General features: G+C 43.7%; 1 protein-coding gene across 2 annotated transcripts in view; it reads left to right on the forward strand.

Annotated features, from left to right (window-relative positions):
* Positions 1–7,171: 7,171 nt before the first annotated feature.
* Positions 7,172–16,754, forward strand: part of lgmn (legumain) — a 68,653-nt gene continuing 59,070 nt past the window's right edge. The window contains exon 1 of one of the 2 annotated variants that reach the window (XM_063046113.1): positions 7,172–7,326. The gene's annotated coding sequence lies outside the window, so the exon portion shown is untranslated. The remainder of the gene's footprint in view (positions 7,327–16,754) is intronic. The other variant, XM_063046133.1, reaches the window with a different exon arrangement.

Consider the following 16,754-nt stretch of genomic DNA (forward strand, 5'->3'; position numbering starts at 1 on the left):
TCCAGGTGAGGCATCACTTCACCTGTGAGTCAACTGGGGTGATATACTGCGTCCGGTGCTCCCGATGTGGCCTTTTATATATTGGTGAGACCCGACGCAGACTGGGAGACCGCTTTGCTGAACATCTACGCTCTGTCCGCCAGAGAAAGCAGGATCTCCCAGTGGCCACACATTTTAATTCCGCGTCCCATTCCCATTCTGACATGTCTGTCCACGGCCTCCTCTACTGTAAAGATGAAGCCACACTCAGGTTGGAGGAACAACACCTTATATTCCGTCTGGGTAGCCTCCAACCTGATGGCATGAACATTGACTTCTCTAACTTCTGCTAGGCCCCACCTCCCCCTCGTACCCCAGCTGTTACTCCTTTTTATGCACACATTCTTTCTCTCACTCTCCTTTTTCTCCCTCTGTCCCTCTGAATATACCTCTTGCCCATCCTCTGGGTCACCCCCCCCCCGTCTTTCTCCCTAGGCCTCCTGTCCCATGATCCTCTCGTATCCCCTTTTGCCTATCACCTGTCCAGCTCTCGGCTCCATCCCTCCCCCTCCTGTCTTCTCCTATCATTTTGCATCTCCCCCTCCCCCTCCAACTTTCAAATCCCTTACTCACTCTCCCTTCAGTTAGTCCTGACGAAGGGTCTCGGCCTGAAACGTCGACTGCGCCTCTTCCTATAGATGCTGCTTGGCCTGCTGCGTTCACCAGCAACTTTGATGTGTGTTGCTTGAATTTCCAGCATCTGCAGAATTCCTGTTGTTTGCATTAACATCTTTGTTCTTTAGCAATGCCATTTGAAGTATTGCAAGCAGTTCTCCAAAGGCCATTTTTCTAACCAAGGACAGAGTTCAACTTGCAACATAACATCTGGTCAACTAACTGCCACTAAAGAACATTGTTTTAAATAAATAATGTCAATTCTATAGAATCATTTGATTTCCACTCAAACCCATCCTCCCTGATACTGACTTGATATCTATACCCTCAAATTGCACCAGTTCTAATAAAACAAGCACAGCCTTGCCAACCTCCCCTCTTAAACCTTCATAGCTCTGGCAACCACTTTGCAAATCTCCGTACTGCTTTCTTCCCATGGAGTGATGCTCTGTACACTGTACTTCAGCTTTGATCCACATTGTGGTTTACGTAGTTCTTGTGTGGCAAAACGATTTCAACACAACTTGAGTAACTTTCTTTCCTATTCTCCAGTCCTTTGGTTGGTATCCTCTTTCCAAGCACACTGCCTCCCATTGCTCCAATCTGAATTCCATATGACACTTCGTGTCCCTCCTGACCATATTCCTGATATCATCCTGCGCAGCACCGATGCCCCTTTCAATCCACAAACCATAGATCATTATAGTTGTAGGAGCAAAATAAAAGGCCAAACAGAATTGGTGCTTGAAATAATTGGCAATGTATTTAAAAAAAAAACAGGAGACAAGTCAAAGCTGATCTACCCGAGCATGAATTTGATACAGCTTTTACATTCTCAGTTAATGAGATTCCTAGTAAAACTACATTTTGAAAAGAGAATGGTGGCTACAGAAACTCAATTAAGTAACAGACTAATAATAAATTTACTTTGGACTAAAAAGTGCATATGCCACCATATATAACCCTGAGATTCGTTTTCCTTGTGGGCATACTCAGTAAATCCAACATCCGTAACAGAATCAGTGGAAGGCCATACCCAACAGGACAGACAACCATCGTGCAAAACACAACAAACTGTGTAAATACAAAACAAAAAAAAATTATTATTACTTCATGAGAACATGAGATGAAGAGTCCTTGAAAGTGAGACTGTCAGTTGAGAGAACATCTCAATGATTGGACAAGTGAGGTGATCCTCTCTGCTTCAAGAGCCTGATGATTAAGGGGTAATTGCTGTTCCTGAAGCTGATGGTGGTGTGAGTTCTGAGGCTCCTGTACCTTCTTCCTATTGACAGCAGTGAGAAGAGTCTGAGTGGAGCAGGTCCCTGTTGATGGGTGCTGCTTTCCTGAGACAATGATCTGAGAGGCCGTGCTCAATAGTGGGGAGGGTCCTACCCATGATGGATGGGGCCATATCCACTACTTTTTGTGGGATTTTCTGTTCAAGGACAGTGGTGTTTCCATACCAGGCTGTAATGCAGCCTGTCAGTATACTCTCCACCACACATCTACAGAAGTTTGTCAAAACCTTGGTTGTCATGCCGAATCTTTGCTAACTTCTAAAGTACAGGCCCTGCCGTGCTTTCTTCGTAACTGCACTTACATCCTGATTGCAGTATGATTATCCACAGGTCCAATGGCAAAGCCAATTTTCTAATACAGCAATTGCTGCATGTTATAACATAATTAATGAAAGTTCTGAAACTTGATGTCGTCACTGTGCATTCCATCTCTCTCTTCTAGACCTTGTCTGTGGTTTCCCTGTTACAATTAGTACAATCCACATCCCAATATACTAATTATTAGCCCTCAATTATCTTTCCCCAACAACAAATAGGTTCATGACAGCATTCTACATTAGACTGGTACATTCCTTAGGCTAGCTCAAGACCTGCATTAATGCTATATCGTGGCTGTAAACTTTCCACTGGATTCTTAACCCAAAGGCCGTGGCAATGGACAATGTGGGAAATTACCTTGATTTCTGCCAATACATGCAAGGATGACATTTGCCACAATCAAATGGCAAAGCAGAGTCAATGGTCTGAATGGTCTAAATCTGCTCCCATGTATTATGGGCAAAACAACAGTAGTAGGCTCTTGGCAGATTGAAGCCATGCCAGGTCTCTGTAATAACAATCTAACAAGTCCCACTGCCATGCTATTCCACCCCAACAGAAGAACAATGCCATATTTAAATATTTATCCAACTTCACTGACAACTGAATTGCTTCTGTCATCTTTACAGGTAATGAATTGAAGATCCTACATAGAAGAACCTCCTGCATGATTTTCATGTCTTACACCAGTGGTTCCCAAACTTTTATTGGGTTACCACACCCTCGGCTTCCAAACCACATCCCTGATTACAATGCACAGTGAAAGAAAATAGGACCTGCAAATGCAAAACAGAGGCAAATATTTGCAAAAAATATTCAGATCTATTTACAGCTACAAACACAATTTCTTTAATTACAGTAAAAACAATTTTCAATTTTAGAACATATATCCCACAGATGTGCGGGTTGGTTGGTATATTGTCCATTGTGTGCAACGTGAGGAGGTTGTAAATTGATTAGAATGTGGGGTGAATTTTTTAAAAAAGGGAATCAGTGTAGGAATTGGTGGCTGACTGTAAGGAGATGAATCTCAAGGTTGTATAAAGTAATCCCTTACTCACTCTTCCTTCAGTTAGTCCTGACGAAGGGTCTCGGCCTGAAACGTCGACTGCACCTCTTCCTATAGATGCTGCCTGGCCTGCTGCGTTCACCAGCAACTTTGATGTATGTTGCGTTAATTAACTTTTAGAATGGCTTTCATAACGTGGAATAAAATCTAAAGCTGGAGAGATGATACATTGCAGATGTTGGAATCTCCAGTAACAAATAATCTATTGGAGGAACATAGTTCAGCAACATCCGTGGATGGGATAGGGCACGCAGAGGAATTGTGGCAATTTAGGTTGAGAGCCCCTTCAGAATTTCAGGGCACGAAACTTTTTGCCTTCAACATCCTCCACCCCACCCCCAACAGATTCGTGAACCTTGGTACAGCAAGTTTGACCTGTTGAGTTCTTCCAGGAGGTTGCTTGTTAATCTAAAATCTAAACATAATGGGATATCAGTGTGTCACTAAGATAAGTTCATAGTGTACGCATGATGCTTTGTACCATCTATCTGTAGATGGGGGGTGTGGGGGGGATGGGGGTGAACATGAGTCACCTTGGTAGATTAGAATGCTTGATTGACTTTCTGAATAGTGACTCTACCTGTTTAACTTATGAAGCAATGATTATACAAATTATTTTTAGAGTTTAGATTACCAGACAGACAGATATAGCACCTGCAATGGTGACATATGTAATAGAATTGGACTATTTTTATTTCAAAAATATACTTTATTCACAATATATACAGGAAATATAATCAGTATACCCTTTTCTGCATTCATTCTTTAAATCAATATAATATTTTACAAAGTGTTAATGCTGTTCATGTTGCCTCTTTGGACAATACAAAACCTTCACTTTATCCCTGCCCATGCAGCCACATGGTTCTAGAACACAGAAAATAGACATTTACAGCACATTACAGGCCCTTCGGCCCACAATGTTGTGCCAACCATGTAACCTACTCTGGAGACTGCCTAGAATTTCCCTAGCACATAGCCCTCTATTTTTCTAATAGAGGTTCTGCTGTGATTGTAGACACAAAAGAACATGGTGTGGCACGAAAACCATTTCTGTTGCTCAACACCATTCCGACTTAAACTAAATGGACAATCACCATTCTCTTGGCAACAATAGACCACAGATGTTTTGGATTGAATGGGCCATCAGTTTATCCACTGATATGCTTTGCCCTTATCAGTCAGAGGGTGGTGAAGGGGAGTCAAAAATATTATCTTTGGTTATGTGGAAACTGGAAGATCAGTGCTGTACCAAGGTTCACAAATCTGGACATTGCTGGGGTAGTTTCTTTATACCCCTTTCCCTATCGTTGCTGAGATCAGGATTGCCCAGAATTATTCATAAATTAGGATCATTCTGATGAATACTGCTAGAAGTAATCAAGGATCAACTCAAAGATCAACTTTATTCACTGTATATATTAGGAAATAACTGTTGGTGTCTTGGTAAGACGGGCATCAAAAATGATTATATTCAACAATTATACAGAAAAAAGAATTCTATTAAAAGGTTAGAAGTACAGATGTGGAATCAAGTGTACATGGATACCAGCAATGTAAGCACCATTATAAAAGCAACACACATAAAAGTTGCTGGTGAACGCAGCAGGCCCTGACGAAGGGTCTCGGCCTGAAACGTCGACTGCACCTCTTCCTAGAGATGCTGCCTGGCCTGCTGCGTTCACCAGCAACTTTGATGTGTGTTGCTTGAATTTCCAGCATCTGCAGAATTCCTGTTGTTTGCACCATTATAAAAGGTGGTTTAAAGTGTTTATAGTGCAGTTCAGTGACAGAGGCAATAAATGGGGGGGGGGGTATGGAGCTAAGTAGGATAGTTGATCAGACTAATATCCGGCAGGAAAAAACTTTTAAGATGACGTGAAGTTTTTGTTTTGATAAGCGCATAGTGCTGTCTGGAAGAGATCTTTTGGAAATGGCAGTTTGCTGAGTGGGCAGTGTTTGCAATGATTTTTCCTGCCCGCTTCTTTGTCCTGGACACATACAAGCCCTGCAGTGATGGCAGACAGCAACCCAATCAACTTTTCAGCTGTAGTTTACTGTACCACTAAACCAGATAATAATGCCTGATGTGGGGACTCTTAGGTTCAAAGTAAACTTATTATTGAAGATGTTATTTTTTGCAGGCATTCACAGTAGAACAAAGAAGTGCAATAGAATCAAAAGGAAAATAAACTGCACACAACCACAGACTGACAAGTAACCAAGGTGCAAAAGACAAACTTTAAATAAATAAATAAATAAATAAACACATAAAAACATAACATATGACACTGAGACCATCAATAGTAGTGTCCTTGAAAGTGAGTGCATAGGTTGTGGAATTAGTTCAGTGCTGAGGTAAGTAAGGATAGTCTCTCACTGGTTCAAGAGCCTGATGGTTGAAGAGTTCCTGGACCTGGTGGTGTGGGACACTAGTGCCTCCCTCCCAACGGCAGCAGTGAGAGGAGAGCATGGCCTGGATGGTGGGGGTCTTTGATGATGGATGCTGCCTTGACTGTGATCCATATAGATGTGCTCAATGGTGTGGAGAGCTTCTCCCGTGATGGACTGGACTGTATCCACTACTTTGTAGGCTTTTCCGCTCTCGGCCGTTGGTGCTTCCAAACCAGGCCGTGATGCAACCATTCAGTATGCTCTCCACCTTGCCTCCATAGATATTTGTGGAAGTTTTAGAAGGCATGCCAAATCTGCGCAAACTTAAAATAAAGTAGAACGCTGCCGTGCCTGCTTTGTGACGGCAGTGAAATGCTGGCCCCACAACTGATTCTCCGATATGATGACGCCAAGTTATTGACCCCCTCTTCCTCCGATCCCCTAATGAGGGTTGGGTCATGGATCCGGATTTCTTCCTTCTGTAGCTCTTTGCTTTATCTGACATCGACCGAGAGGCTGTATGATAGCAGTGTAAGCGTAGCGATGTAGAATTATGGAGAAAAAAATAGTGTACAGGTTATCCTCACTTTCACGCATTCTGTGCAACTGATAGTCGCCTTTCCGGAATTTACAACTCACTGCCCGGGATAGAAAGGAATGGAATAAAATTCGCTCTCACTGAATTTGCGTTATAAGCATTCTAACCGTATTGCGTTATGTTTACATGTTTTTTTAAAAAGAAATATATTGGAGATAGTGAAAGAAAGAGTTGTGGAGGCCGTGGGGATATCCTACCATGCAGTATGCTGGAAGTTGCACTTTGGGAACCTGCCACATTATTGGGAAATTCCTTTGTGTAAGGGTATTCTGCTGGCCTGGTATTGCCACTAGAGTTCGTTTGAAAGAAAAATCATGCCCTTTATCTGATTCACAGATCACCATAATTTAAATTTGTGCTTAACCATACCGTACAAAGTGTATTTATCTCCCATTCCAGCTCCCTTTGATCTCCTCGTTATATTCGGGGTTGAAATAAATTCAATCCTATTTATCCCTTTTGAAAATAAGGTATTAATCAAACTGTATTGATGCGTTCAGCTTTTCCCACACAAGTTTTTTTAAAAAAGTTTTCCCCCGAAAATGGTTCCCGAAGTTCTTAAATTATAATATTGATTCTCGACGGCGCTGCGATCGTTTCCAGCGATTTCACGTCTTCCTGACCGCAGCTGTCCCGCCTATTTTCCTACTCGCGACAATAATAGCTGATCTTGTTAAATCCCCGTAATGTTTATTCTCAGCAGCCACCGTGATGGTGAAATTTAATTCCTGCACTCGTGATAACTTGTCGCTATAGCTGGAGTGGTGTTAACTGATAACATGATAATCATGTATTTTGTTAAATACGATGGAGCCAACACATGATTGGGAGATGCCGGCAACTGGGACCTGTTGGGAGGGTTTAAATGGAGATTGCAAGCGTCAATCAATGGCAATTTCCTCTTTCACTGGAGCATAAACGGAGTCTGCGCCGACAAGCAATCAGTGCGAGCGCAGGAGACCTGGGTGGTGAAGGAAAGGAGACGCGGAAAGGTAAAAGCAAGCGATCGCTCACTCCGCCTTTTAAATTAAGGCGATTCCAACGTTTGATAATATTTAGTACTGCACAGTATTACAAATGGAAGCTATTTGGTGTGGAACGAGTCGAGTTGTTTTGTTAGTAAAAGGGACAAGAGCTTATTAACATCTTTCGAATGCAATAGGTAATCAACGGAAATAGAAAGGTACAAATTATTAACCTGACGATCAGTTTTCCAATCACGTAAAGTCAGATGTTAAAATGAACCTCAATGACGAAATTTGTATTTTGTAATGGGCGCTTGTGACTAATTGGAGACTTGGGTTCAAATATCCAGACACACAAAAAGTTCACGTTATTACGCTGCGTTAAAGCAAACGTCTTTTAGAATGAGTTTTGTGAGCTCACAGATGTTTAAAGACGTACCAGAAGAGCAAGAGGGTTCGCAGACGTCTTGACCAAGATTTATTTCGCAATCAGCATTACTAAAATCAGATTATTTGGTTGTCATTTCATTTTTGTTCAGGCGAGTTTGATGTACCCATACAGCAACAATGGTTGCTGTTTCCCTGTTCTGCAAGGCAGGTGCTTAAAAATGCTTACGCCTTCCAAAATAATAAGACCATAAGACAAAGGAGCAGACATCGGCCATTCGGCCCATCGAGTCTGCTCCGCCATTTTACCATTCTCCCATTTAGTCCCACTCTCCTGCCTTCTCACCATAACCTTTGATGCCCTGGCTACTCAGATACCTATCAATCTCTGCCTTATATACACCCAATGACTTGGCCTCCACTGCCGCCCGTGGCAACAAATTCCTCAAATTCGCCATCCTTTGGCTGATACTTTAACTTCTGTTACAGTTTGCATATCAGGGCTCTCTGTCATGGTCCGGTCCGTGAAATCTGTATTCCAGCTCACGGTCTGGTCCATCGATCCTTGTTCCGGGTTTTCCTGTTTTCTCCCTTGTTCTGTTGGGTGCCTTAATTGAGGTACCTGGTTCTTGTTGTGGGATGGCACATAAATACCTCTCAAACCAAGGATTCCCTGCTGGACTCTTCCCTTCCCTTCCCTTCCGCTTCCTTCTGAAACCTTTGCCTGCAACCTCGTCAAGTTCAACCACCAGACTGAGACCGGAGCCTTGGCACGCCAAGAGAAGGAACTATCTATCGTTTGAAACTGTCTCTTTGTGTCTCCGTGTTCAGTGTACAAGTCCCGGCCCTGTGTCCTGTGCTTCCCAAGGAGGGGTCCTGACTCTGTGTTCCCTGTTCTTGTGCTCAAATCCAAGGCTCTGTGTTCCAAGACCAAGTTCAGGCACCTTGTTCCAGCCCTGTCCAAGTCTGAGCTTCGTGTCCTTGCCTGGCTGGAGATTCCTTGTCCTGTGCTGGATCGACCCCATCCAAATCCTTGGCAGTCATCCTGCCCCTGCGTCCTAGAAAGCGTCCCGGCCCTGCGTCCTAGGAAGAGTCCCGGCCCTGCACTCCAAGGAGGAGTCCTGGCTCCATACCCAAGAACCTAACCAAGCTGAGTCCAAGAGCTGAGCCAAACCTGGTTCGAGAACCACATCCTGTGCTGAAGATTCCTCGCCCAGCCCGGTGCTGGAATTCCCTCGTCCTGTCCAGGGTCTCTCATCCTGTCCAAGCCACGTCCAGGAACCTAGTCCTTTTTCTAGAACTTCAGTGCATTTGGGTCTTGCATTTGGGTTTGCTACCAGTGCCTCCCTTACAGCACTCTCCTTTAGAAAGAATGCAACATGATTGTTGCATTCCATGAGCAGGACCATGGGGACATAGTAGTTAAGGAAACAAATTTTACGTCACATGCCGGTGATATTAAACCTGATTCCGATGAGGTCGACATGATGAGGAGGGAGGGAGAGAGAGCGAGAGAGAGATGAACCATCAAGTGTTTCACTGTGGCTAGGGAAAGGACACAGAAATTCAAAGGGAACTTGCAATGCATGTTTTCAACTCCCTGCAATTGAGAGAGGGCATTGGATTTAAGGCAATGGGAGCAGAATTAGACCATTTGGCCCATTGAGTCTCTGCCATTTCATTATGGCTGATTTGTTAACTCTCTGGACCCAATTCTCCTGTTACGTACCCCTTAACTGGGTTGCCAAACCAGCAGAAATGGACCACTTAGTTGGAGTCTGGATTACTGGAACTAAGAAAGTTTTATTAAAGAAATAAGTAACACAGTACTCTAAACGTAAGGATATAAATGCAACGGGTTAGCAATGATAAAACACGCATGTACACAGAACTAGGATAATAGGATCAATCAAGCTCTATCGCAGTCTAGGGGTAAAATGATCAGTCTCAAGTGACACAGAGTTTAGTTCAGTTCGCAGTAATCGCTGTTGTGCCGTTGGGGAGAGAGAGAGAGCGAGCGAATGATGATATTCAAATCGGATTCAACAGACATTTGATATTCCTCGCAGTTAGCTTTCGGGCGAGCCCTTTGTAATGTCTTCTGAGGTCACCAACTGTGACCCCTCTGTTCCGGATACGATCGTTCTTCTGCGGTGAACCCGGCACCCAGGCAAGGGCGGACACACACACACCAGGTTCCCGCCGATCGTACCTTTTCACCCTGTGCGTCTATGGTTGGTCCCGCGACCAGACCACCAAAACTCTCACCAACTTGTGGGGCGGCACCGCACTTCCAGGGTCTCGTTACCTCATCGTGTCGTGGTGTGTCTTGCCTTAGTGAACCTGTTCCTTTTATCCCCCTGCTGGGGTATCGCCTGTCCATCAAACTTCAAACAGTTCAGGTTCAAAGCAACCGGTCTAAACAATACTCGGAACAGTGTCTCTTTTCGTTAATCTCTCTCGTCTCTCTCTTATTAGCATTTTGAATGTTTCCCCCATTTGTCTCTCTCCTATCGGCATCAATCTTCTGATAACTTGGTCTGTTGTCATACTCCTAAGAGGCTTGGTGGTGGAACTGCACTTTGAGCTAAAGGGCACGAATGGTGGAAATACACAGTGGACCCTGAAGGGTAGTGGGTTGATAATTCACATAAAGCTACTTCAGAACTCGTAACTGAAACAAATCCAAGTTGGCAGCTGGTTGGACATCATATTGGTGTTGACGGATAAAGCAACCTACCTTAATCCTCCTCCTCAGCCTTGTAGGTTGCAGCTCTTCATTTGTATATTCAAGTTATTTTTTAACATGGTGTAGGGCTCTTTCTCAGCTACCCTTCGATGTTGTGACTTGTAGGATCCTACCACCCTCTTTGTGAGGTTGGTGAGAGAGGGAGGTGTAGAAACCGGGTAAAGGGGAAGCTCCTCGATCCTCTTAATTTTTTTTCTTCTTGTTTCACTTCTAGTGACTGACTGTTCTGTTTAGCTTTGGCTCCTTTACAAGTTTATATATGCTGTAACTCTCCCTTCAGTTTACATAGAAAACTGAGTACAGTACAGGCCCGTCAGCCTGCAATTTTGTGCTGACTCTTTAACCTATTTCAAGATTAATCTAACCCTTTCCTCTCAAATAGCTGCACCTCCCATTTTTCTTTCATTCATGTGGTAAATCCCCTATCCCCCCTCTTTCTAAAGCTTTCACATCCTTCCTATAATAAGGCAATAACAACTGAACACAATGCTCCAAGTGTGGTCTAGCCAATCTTGTAGAGCTGCAATATTATCTTGCAGCTGTTGACCTCAGTCTAGAAGACACTAGAATACTACAGCACAGTACAGGCCCTTCAGCCCTCGATGTTGTGCCAGCCCATATATTCCTTAAAAAAAGTACTAAACCCACACTACCCCGTTACCCTCTTTCTTTCATCCATGTGCCTGTCCAAGAGGCTCTTAAATGCCCCTAATATTTTAGCCTCCACTACCATCCCTGGCAAGTCATTCCAGGCACCCACAACCCTCTGTGTTTATAACAAAAAAAACTTACCCCTGATGTCTCCCCTAAACTTCCCTCCCTTAACTTTGTACACATGCCCTCTGGTGTTTGCTATTCGTGCCCTGCGAAACAGGTACTGGCTATTCACCCTATCTATGCCTTTCATAATCTTGTGGACCTCTACCAAGTCCCCTCTCGTCCTTCTACGCTCCAAAGAGAAAAGTCCCAGCTCTGCTAACCTTGCCTCATAAGACTTGTTTTCCAATCCAGGCAACATCCTGGTAAATCTCCTCTGCACCCTCTCCATAGCTTCCACATCCTTCCTATAATGAGGTGACCAGCACTGAACACAATATTCTAAGTGTGGTCTCACCAGAGATTTGTAGAGTTGCAACATGTCCTCTCTGCTCTTGAACTCAATCCCCCTATTAGTGAAGCCTAGCATCTCATAGGCCTTCTTAACTATCCTATCAACCTGTGCAGTGACCTTGAGGAATGTATGGATTTGAATCCCAAGGTCCCTCTGTTCATGCACACTCTTAAGTAACCGACCATTAACCTTAGCCTTCTGGTTTGTCCTTCCAAAATGCATCACCTCACACTATTCTGGATTGAACTCCATCTGCCACTTTTCTGCTCAACTCTGCGTCCTGTCTATATCCTCTTGTAACCTTTGACAACCTATAGCTCCATCCACAACTCCTCCAATCTTCGTGTCATCCGCAGACTTACTCACCCGTCCTTCTGCCTCTTCATCCAGGTCATTTATTAAAATCACAAAGAGCAGGGGTCCCAGGACAGATCCTTGTGACACTCCACTAGTTACTGACCTCCAGGCAGAATACTTTCCTTCCACTACTACCCTCTGCTTTCTTCCTGTAAGCCAATCTTTTATCCAAGCAGCCAAGGTTCCACTGATCCCATGCATCATGAGTTTCTGGATGAGTCTGTTGTGGGGGACCTTGTCAAATGCCTTGCTAAAATCCATGTGGACCGCATCTACAGCCCTACCCTCATAAATTTCTTTTGTTACCTCTTCAAAAACTCAATTAGGCTTGTGAGGCACGACCTTCCCTTCACAAAGCCATGTTGATAACCTTGAGTAGGTTGTACTTCTGCAAATGCTCGTAGATCCTATCCTTAAGAATCCTTTCCAATGGTTTGCAGACCACTGATGTAAGACTTAACGGTCCATAGTTCCCAGGATTCTCCCTATTACCATTTTTTAAACAAGGGAACTACATTTGCCATTCTCCAATCCTCCGGCACCTCCCCTGCAGCCAAAGAGGATTCAAAGATCATAGCTACTGCTCCAGCAATCTCTTCTCTCACTTCCCACAACAACCTGGGGTATATCATGTCTAGCCCTGGGGACTTATCAATCTTGATGTTTTTAAGAAGATCCAACACTACTTCTTCTTTAATCTCCACATTGTCCAGCACATGGGCCTGTTCTATTTCGACCTCACCCTGATCAAGGTGCTTTTCACTTGTGAATAATGAAGCAAAGTATTCATTTAGGACCTCCCCAACCTCCTCCGCCTCCAGGCACATGTTGCCTTCTTTGTCCTTTAGCGGCCCCACATTCATTCTTGTCATCCTTCTGTTCTTCACATACGCATAGAACACTTTGGGGTTCTCCTTAATCTTACATGTCAAGGCCTTCTCATGTCCCTTCGAGCTCTCCTAAGTCCTTTCTTAAGCTCCTTCCTGGCTACTCTATATTTCTCATGAGCCCTTCCTGCTTTTTATGTCTAACTTATCCTTCCTTCTTCCTCTTGACAAGTTGCCTCTTGTGTTTCGTCAGCCACAGTTCCCTTTTCCTACCATTTTTTCCTTGTCTCAGTGGGACAAACCTATCCTGAACCCAGCCCAAGTGGTCCCTAAACTTCTTCAACATTACTTCTGTGCTTTCACCCTTGAACATCTGTTTCGAATTTACTCTCGCTAGTTCCTGCCTCAACCCTTCATAGTTAGCCCTTCCCCAGTTAAGCACTTTCCCATTTTGTCTGTTTTTATCCTTTTCCATAGCGATGCTGAAGCTAAGGGAGTTGTGGTCACTCTCGCTAAAATGCTCCCCCACCAAGAGGTCTGCCACCTGACCAGGTTCATTACCCAGAACTAGATCCAGTATGGCCTCTCCTCTCATCAGCTGGCCCACAGACTGTGTCAGGAATCCTTCTTGAATGCACCTGACAAATTCAGCCCCATCTATCCCCCTTGCAGTCAGGAGGTTCCAGTCAATATGAGGGAAGTTGAAATCACCCATAACTACAACCCTGTATTTCCTGCACCATTCTAAAATCTGCCTGCTTATCTGCTCCTCGGTGTCCCAAGGGCTTTTGGGGGCCTATAGCCTACTCCCAGCACAGTGATTGATCCCTTCCTATTTCTGACTTCCACCCACACCGACTCAGTGGACGCTCTCTCTGCAGCGTCCTCCCTTTCCATAGCCATGATACTATCCCTGACCAGTAATGCTACTTCCCCCCCCCCCACTGTTCTAAACACCTAAACCCTGTTACCTGCATCAGCCAATCCTGCTCTTCCTCCAGCCAAGTTTCAGTAACGGCCACAACATTGCAGTTCCACGTACTGATCCATGCTCTAAGTTCATCCCCCTTTATTCCTAATACTCCTAGCATTGAAATAGACACATTTCAACCCCTCTAACTGGCTACATTTATGTTTTGCCCCCTGCCTATCCTTTCTCACCAACTCAGAACACATAGCTTCATGCCCTTGTCCTCCTACCCTAATCTCTGATTCCCACCCCCCCGGACTAATGAAGGCCAACACACCATACACCTTCTTACCACCTAATCAATTTGCATTCCAACTCTGAGGGATCTCTGGACGTGGACCCCATATTTCTTCTGATATAAAAGAAAATCTTTAATGAACATTTTCTCTAGTTTTTGTCATATTCGCAATATTCTTGTTTCTATCTTTTCTGGTATATGGTAAACAATATTCTAATTGTAGCTTCACCAGTGTTTTACACAGGTCTAGCATGACTTCTCAGCCCTTTTAGTTTATGCTTCAGCTAAAATGGCAAGTATTTCTCTTAATTATTTGCTCTCTTTCATTCAGGGATTTGAAAACATGCATTGCGTGTTCCATCTGCATTTCTCTGTGTCCTACCATTATCAGGTATTCCCTTGCCACGGTAAAATGCTTGTCTCTGTCTCTGTCAACGTCCTTCTCCCCCCTCCCCTATCATGTCAAACTCCTACTTTCTCTCCTTAACTACAGTACATGGCCCTGCTGACTTGTGAAGGTGAATGCAAAGTATTCATTTAGAATTATCTCACAAATTCTACCTGTACATACTATATTTTTATTTTTTAATTGATCTTCCTGTTGAACTCCTATTCCTGCTATTTTATACAGTCATAGAACACTACAGCACAGAAGCAGGCTCTTTGACTCGCCTAGTCCTTGTCAGACCATTATTCTGCCTAGTCCCATCGACCTGCACCCGGACCATAGCCCTCCATACCCCTCCCATCAATGTACCTTTCTGAATTTCTCATGTATGTTGAAATTGATCGCGTATTCACCACTTCCACTTACCACACTCTGAGTGAAGAAATTTCTCCCTCATGTTCCCCTTAAACATTTCGCCTTTCACCCTTAACCCATGACCTCTAGTTGTCCCACCCAACCTCAGTGGAAAAATGCATTTACCCTATCTATACCACTCATAACTTTGTATACCTCTATCAAAACTCACCTCTATCCTCTGTGTTCCAGGGAATAAAGAGCTAACCTGTTCAATGGGGAGGGGAGGGAGGGAACGTCGACTCAGACCATGAGAGGCCTGTGTTGGGCATTTTCATGCCTTACAAGGCGCAGATTGGAAGTCTGTGTGGGGCGCCTCTCCTCGCACAGACACTGGAGCAATGTGTGGTTAAGTGCCTTGCTCAAGGAGACAAACACGCTGCCACAGCTGAGGTTTGAACTAGCGACCTTCAGATCACTAGACGAATGCCTTAACCACTTGGCCACGAGCCCAACAAACCTGTTCAACCTTTCCCTTTAACTGAGGTCCTTAAGGCCCGGCATCGTTCTTGTACTCTTTCAATCTTATTTAAATTGTCCCTGTAGTTAGGCGACCAAAACTGGACACAATACTCTAAAACTCAGGAACAGCTTCTTCCTCTCTGCCATTCAATTCCTAAATGGACACTGAACCCATGAACACTACCTCACACTTTTATATTATTTCTGTTTTTGCATGCTTTTTAATATATTTGATATACATATATTCTTACTGTAATTGCTTTACTTGTTTACTTTTTCTTTCTGCATTATCATTGAACTATTGCTAAGTTGTCAAATTTCATGACCCATGCTGGTGATAATAAACCTGATTCTGAAATTAGGCCTCATCAATTTCAACATAACATTCCAACTCCTGTACTCAATACATTGATTTATGAAGGCCAATGTGGCAAAAACTTCCTTTATAACCCTATCTACCTATGACACCACTTACAAGGAATTATGGATTTGTATTCCCAGATCCCTCTTTTACTGTAGTCCTCAGTACCCTATTACCCTGTTTGATCCTCCCAAAGTGCAACATCTCACACTTATCTGCATCAAACTTCATCTGCCATTTTTCAGCCCACTTTTCCAGCCGATCCAGATCCTGCTGAGAGCTTCCTCACTGTCCACTATGCCCCTAATCTTGGTGTCATCCATAAATTTGTTGATACATTTTACCGCATTATTGTCCAGATCACTGATTATAGATGATAATTAGCACTGATCCCTACACCACACCACTTCTCACCGACCTCCAGTCCGAGGTAACCATCTACAAGCACTTCCACAGAGCCAATGTCAAATCCAATTTACCAGCTCATATTGAATGCCAAGTGACTGAACCTTCTTGGCCATTACCCCCCCCCACCCCCATGTGGAACTTTGTCAAATGACTTGCTAAAGTCCATGTAAACAATATCCATTGCTTTGTCTTCAACAACTTTGCTGGTAACTTCCGAGGAAGAACTGTTTAAGATTGGTTAGACATGATTTACCACACACAAAGCCATGTTGATCTCTAATTAGTGCCTGTCTATCCAAATACTTAGATATCTGTTCCGTTTAGAATACCTTACAATGACTTTCCCACGACTGATGTTAGGCTCTCTAGCCTATACTTTTGTGTCTTATTTTTAGACCCTTTCTTAAACAACAGAACAACATTAGCTATCCTCCAATCCTCTGGCATCTCATCCATGGCTAAGAATGTTTTAAATATCTCTGCTAGGGTCCCTGAAATTTCTGCAATAGCCTCCCAAAGGGTCTGAGGGAACACCTTATCAGGTCCTGGGGATTTATACACTCCAATTTGCCTCCAGACAACAAACACCTCCTCCTCTGTAATTTGTATACTGTCAATGACCTTGCTGCTGCCTTGCCTCCTTGCCTGACTTCTGTAGACTCTGTGTCCATTTACCAAGTAGACACAGATACAAAAAATCCAGTTAAGATTTCCCCCATCTCTTTCGGCTCCATGCATAGATTACCACTCTGCTCTTCCAGAGGACTAATTTTTTCCCTTGAT

Source organism: Mobula hypostoma, chromosome 1 (assembly GCF_963921235.1).
Source record: "Mobula hypostoma chromosome 1, sMobHyp1.1, whole genome shotgun sequence".
Taxonomy (NCBI): Eukaryota; Metazoa; Chordata; class Chondrichthyes; order Myliobatiformes; family Myliobatidae; genus Mobula; species Mobula hypostoma.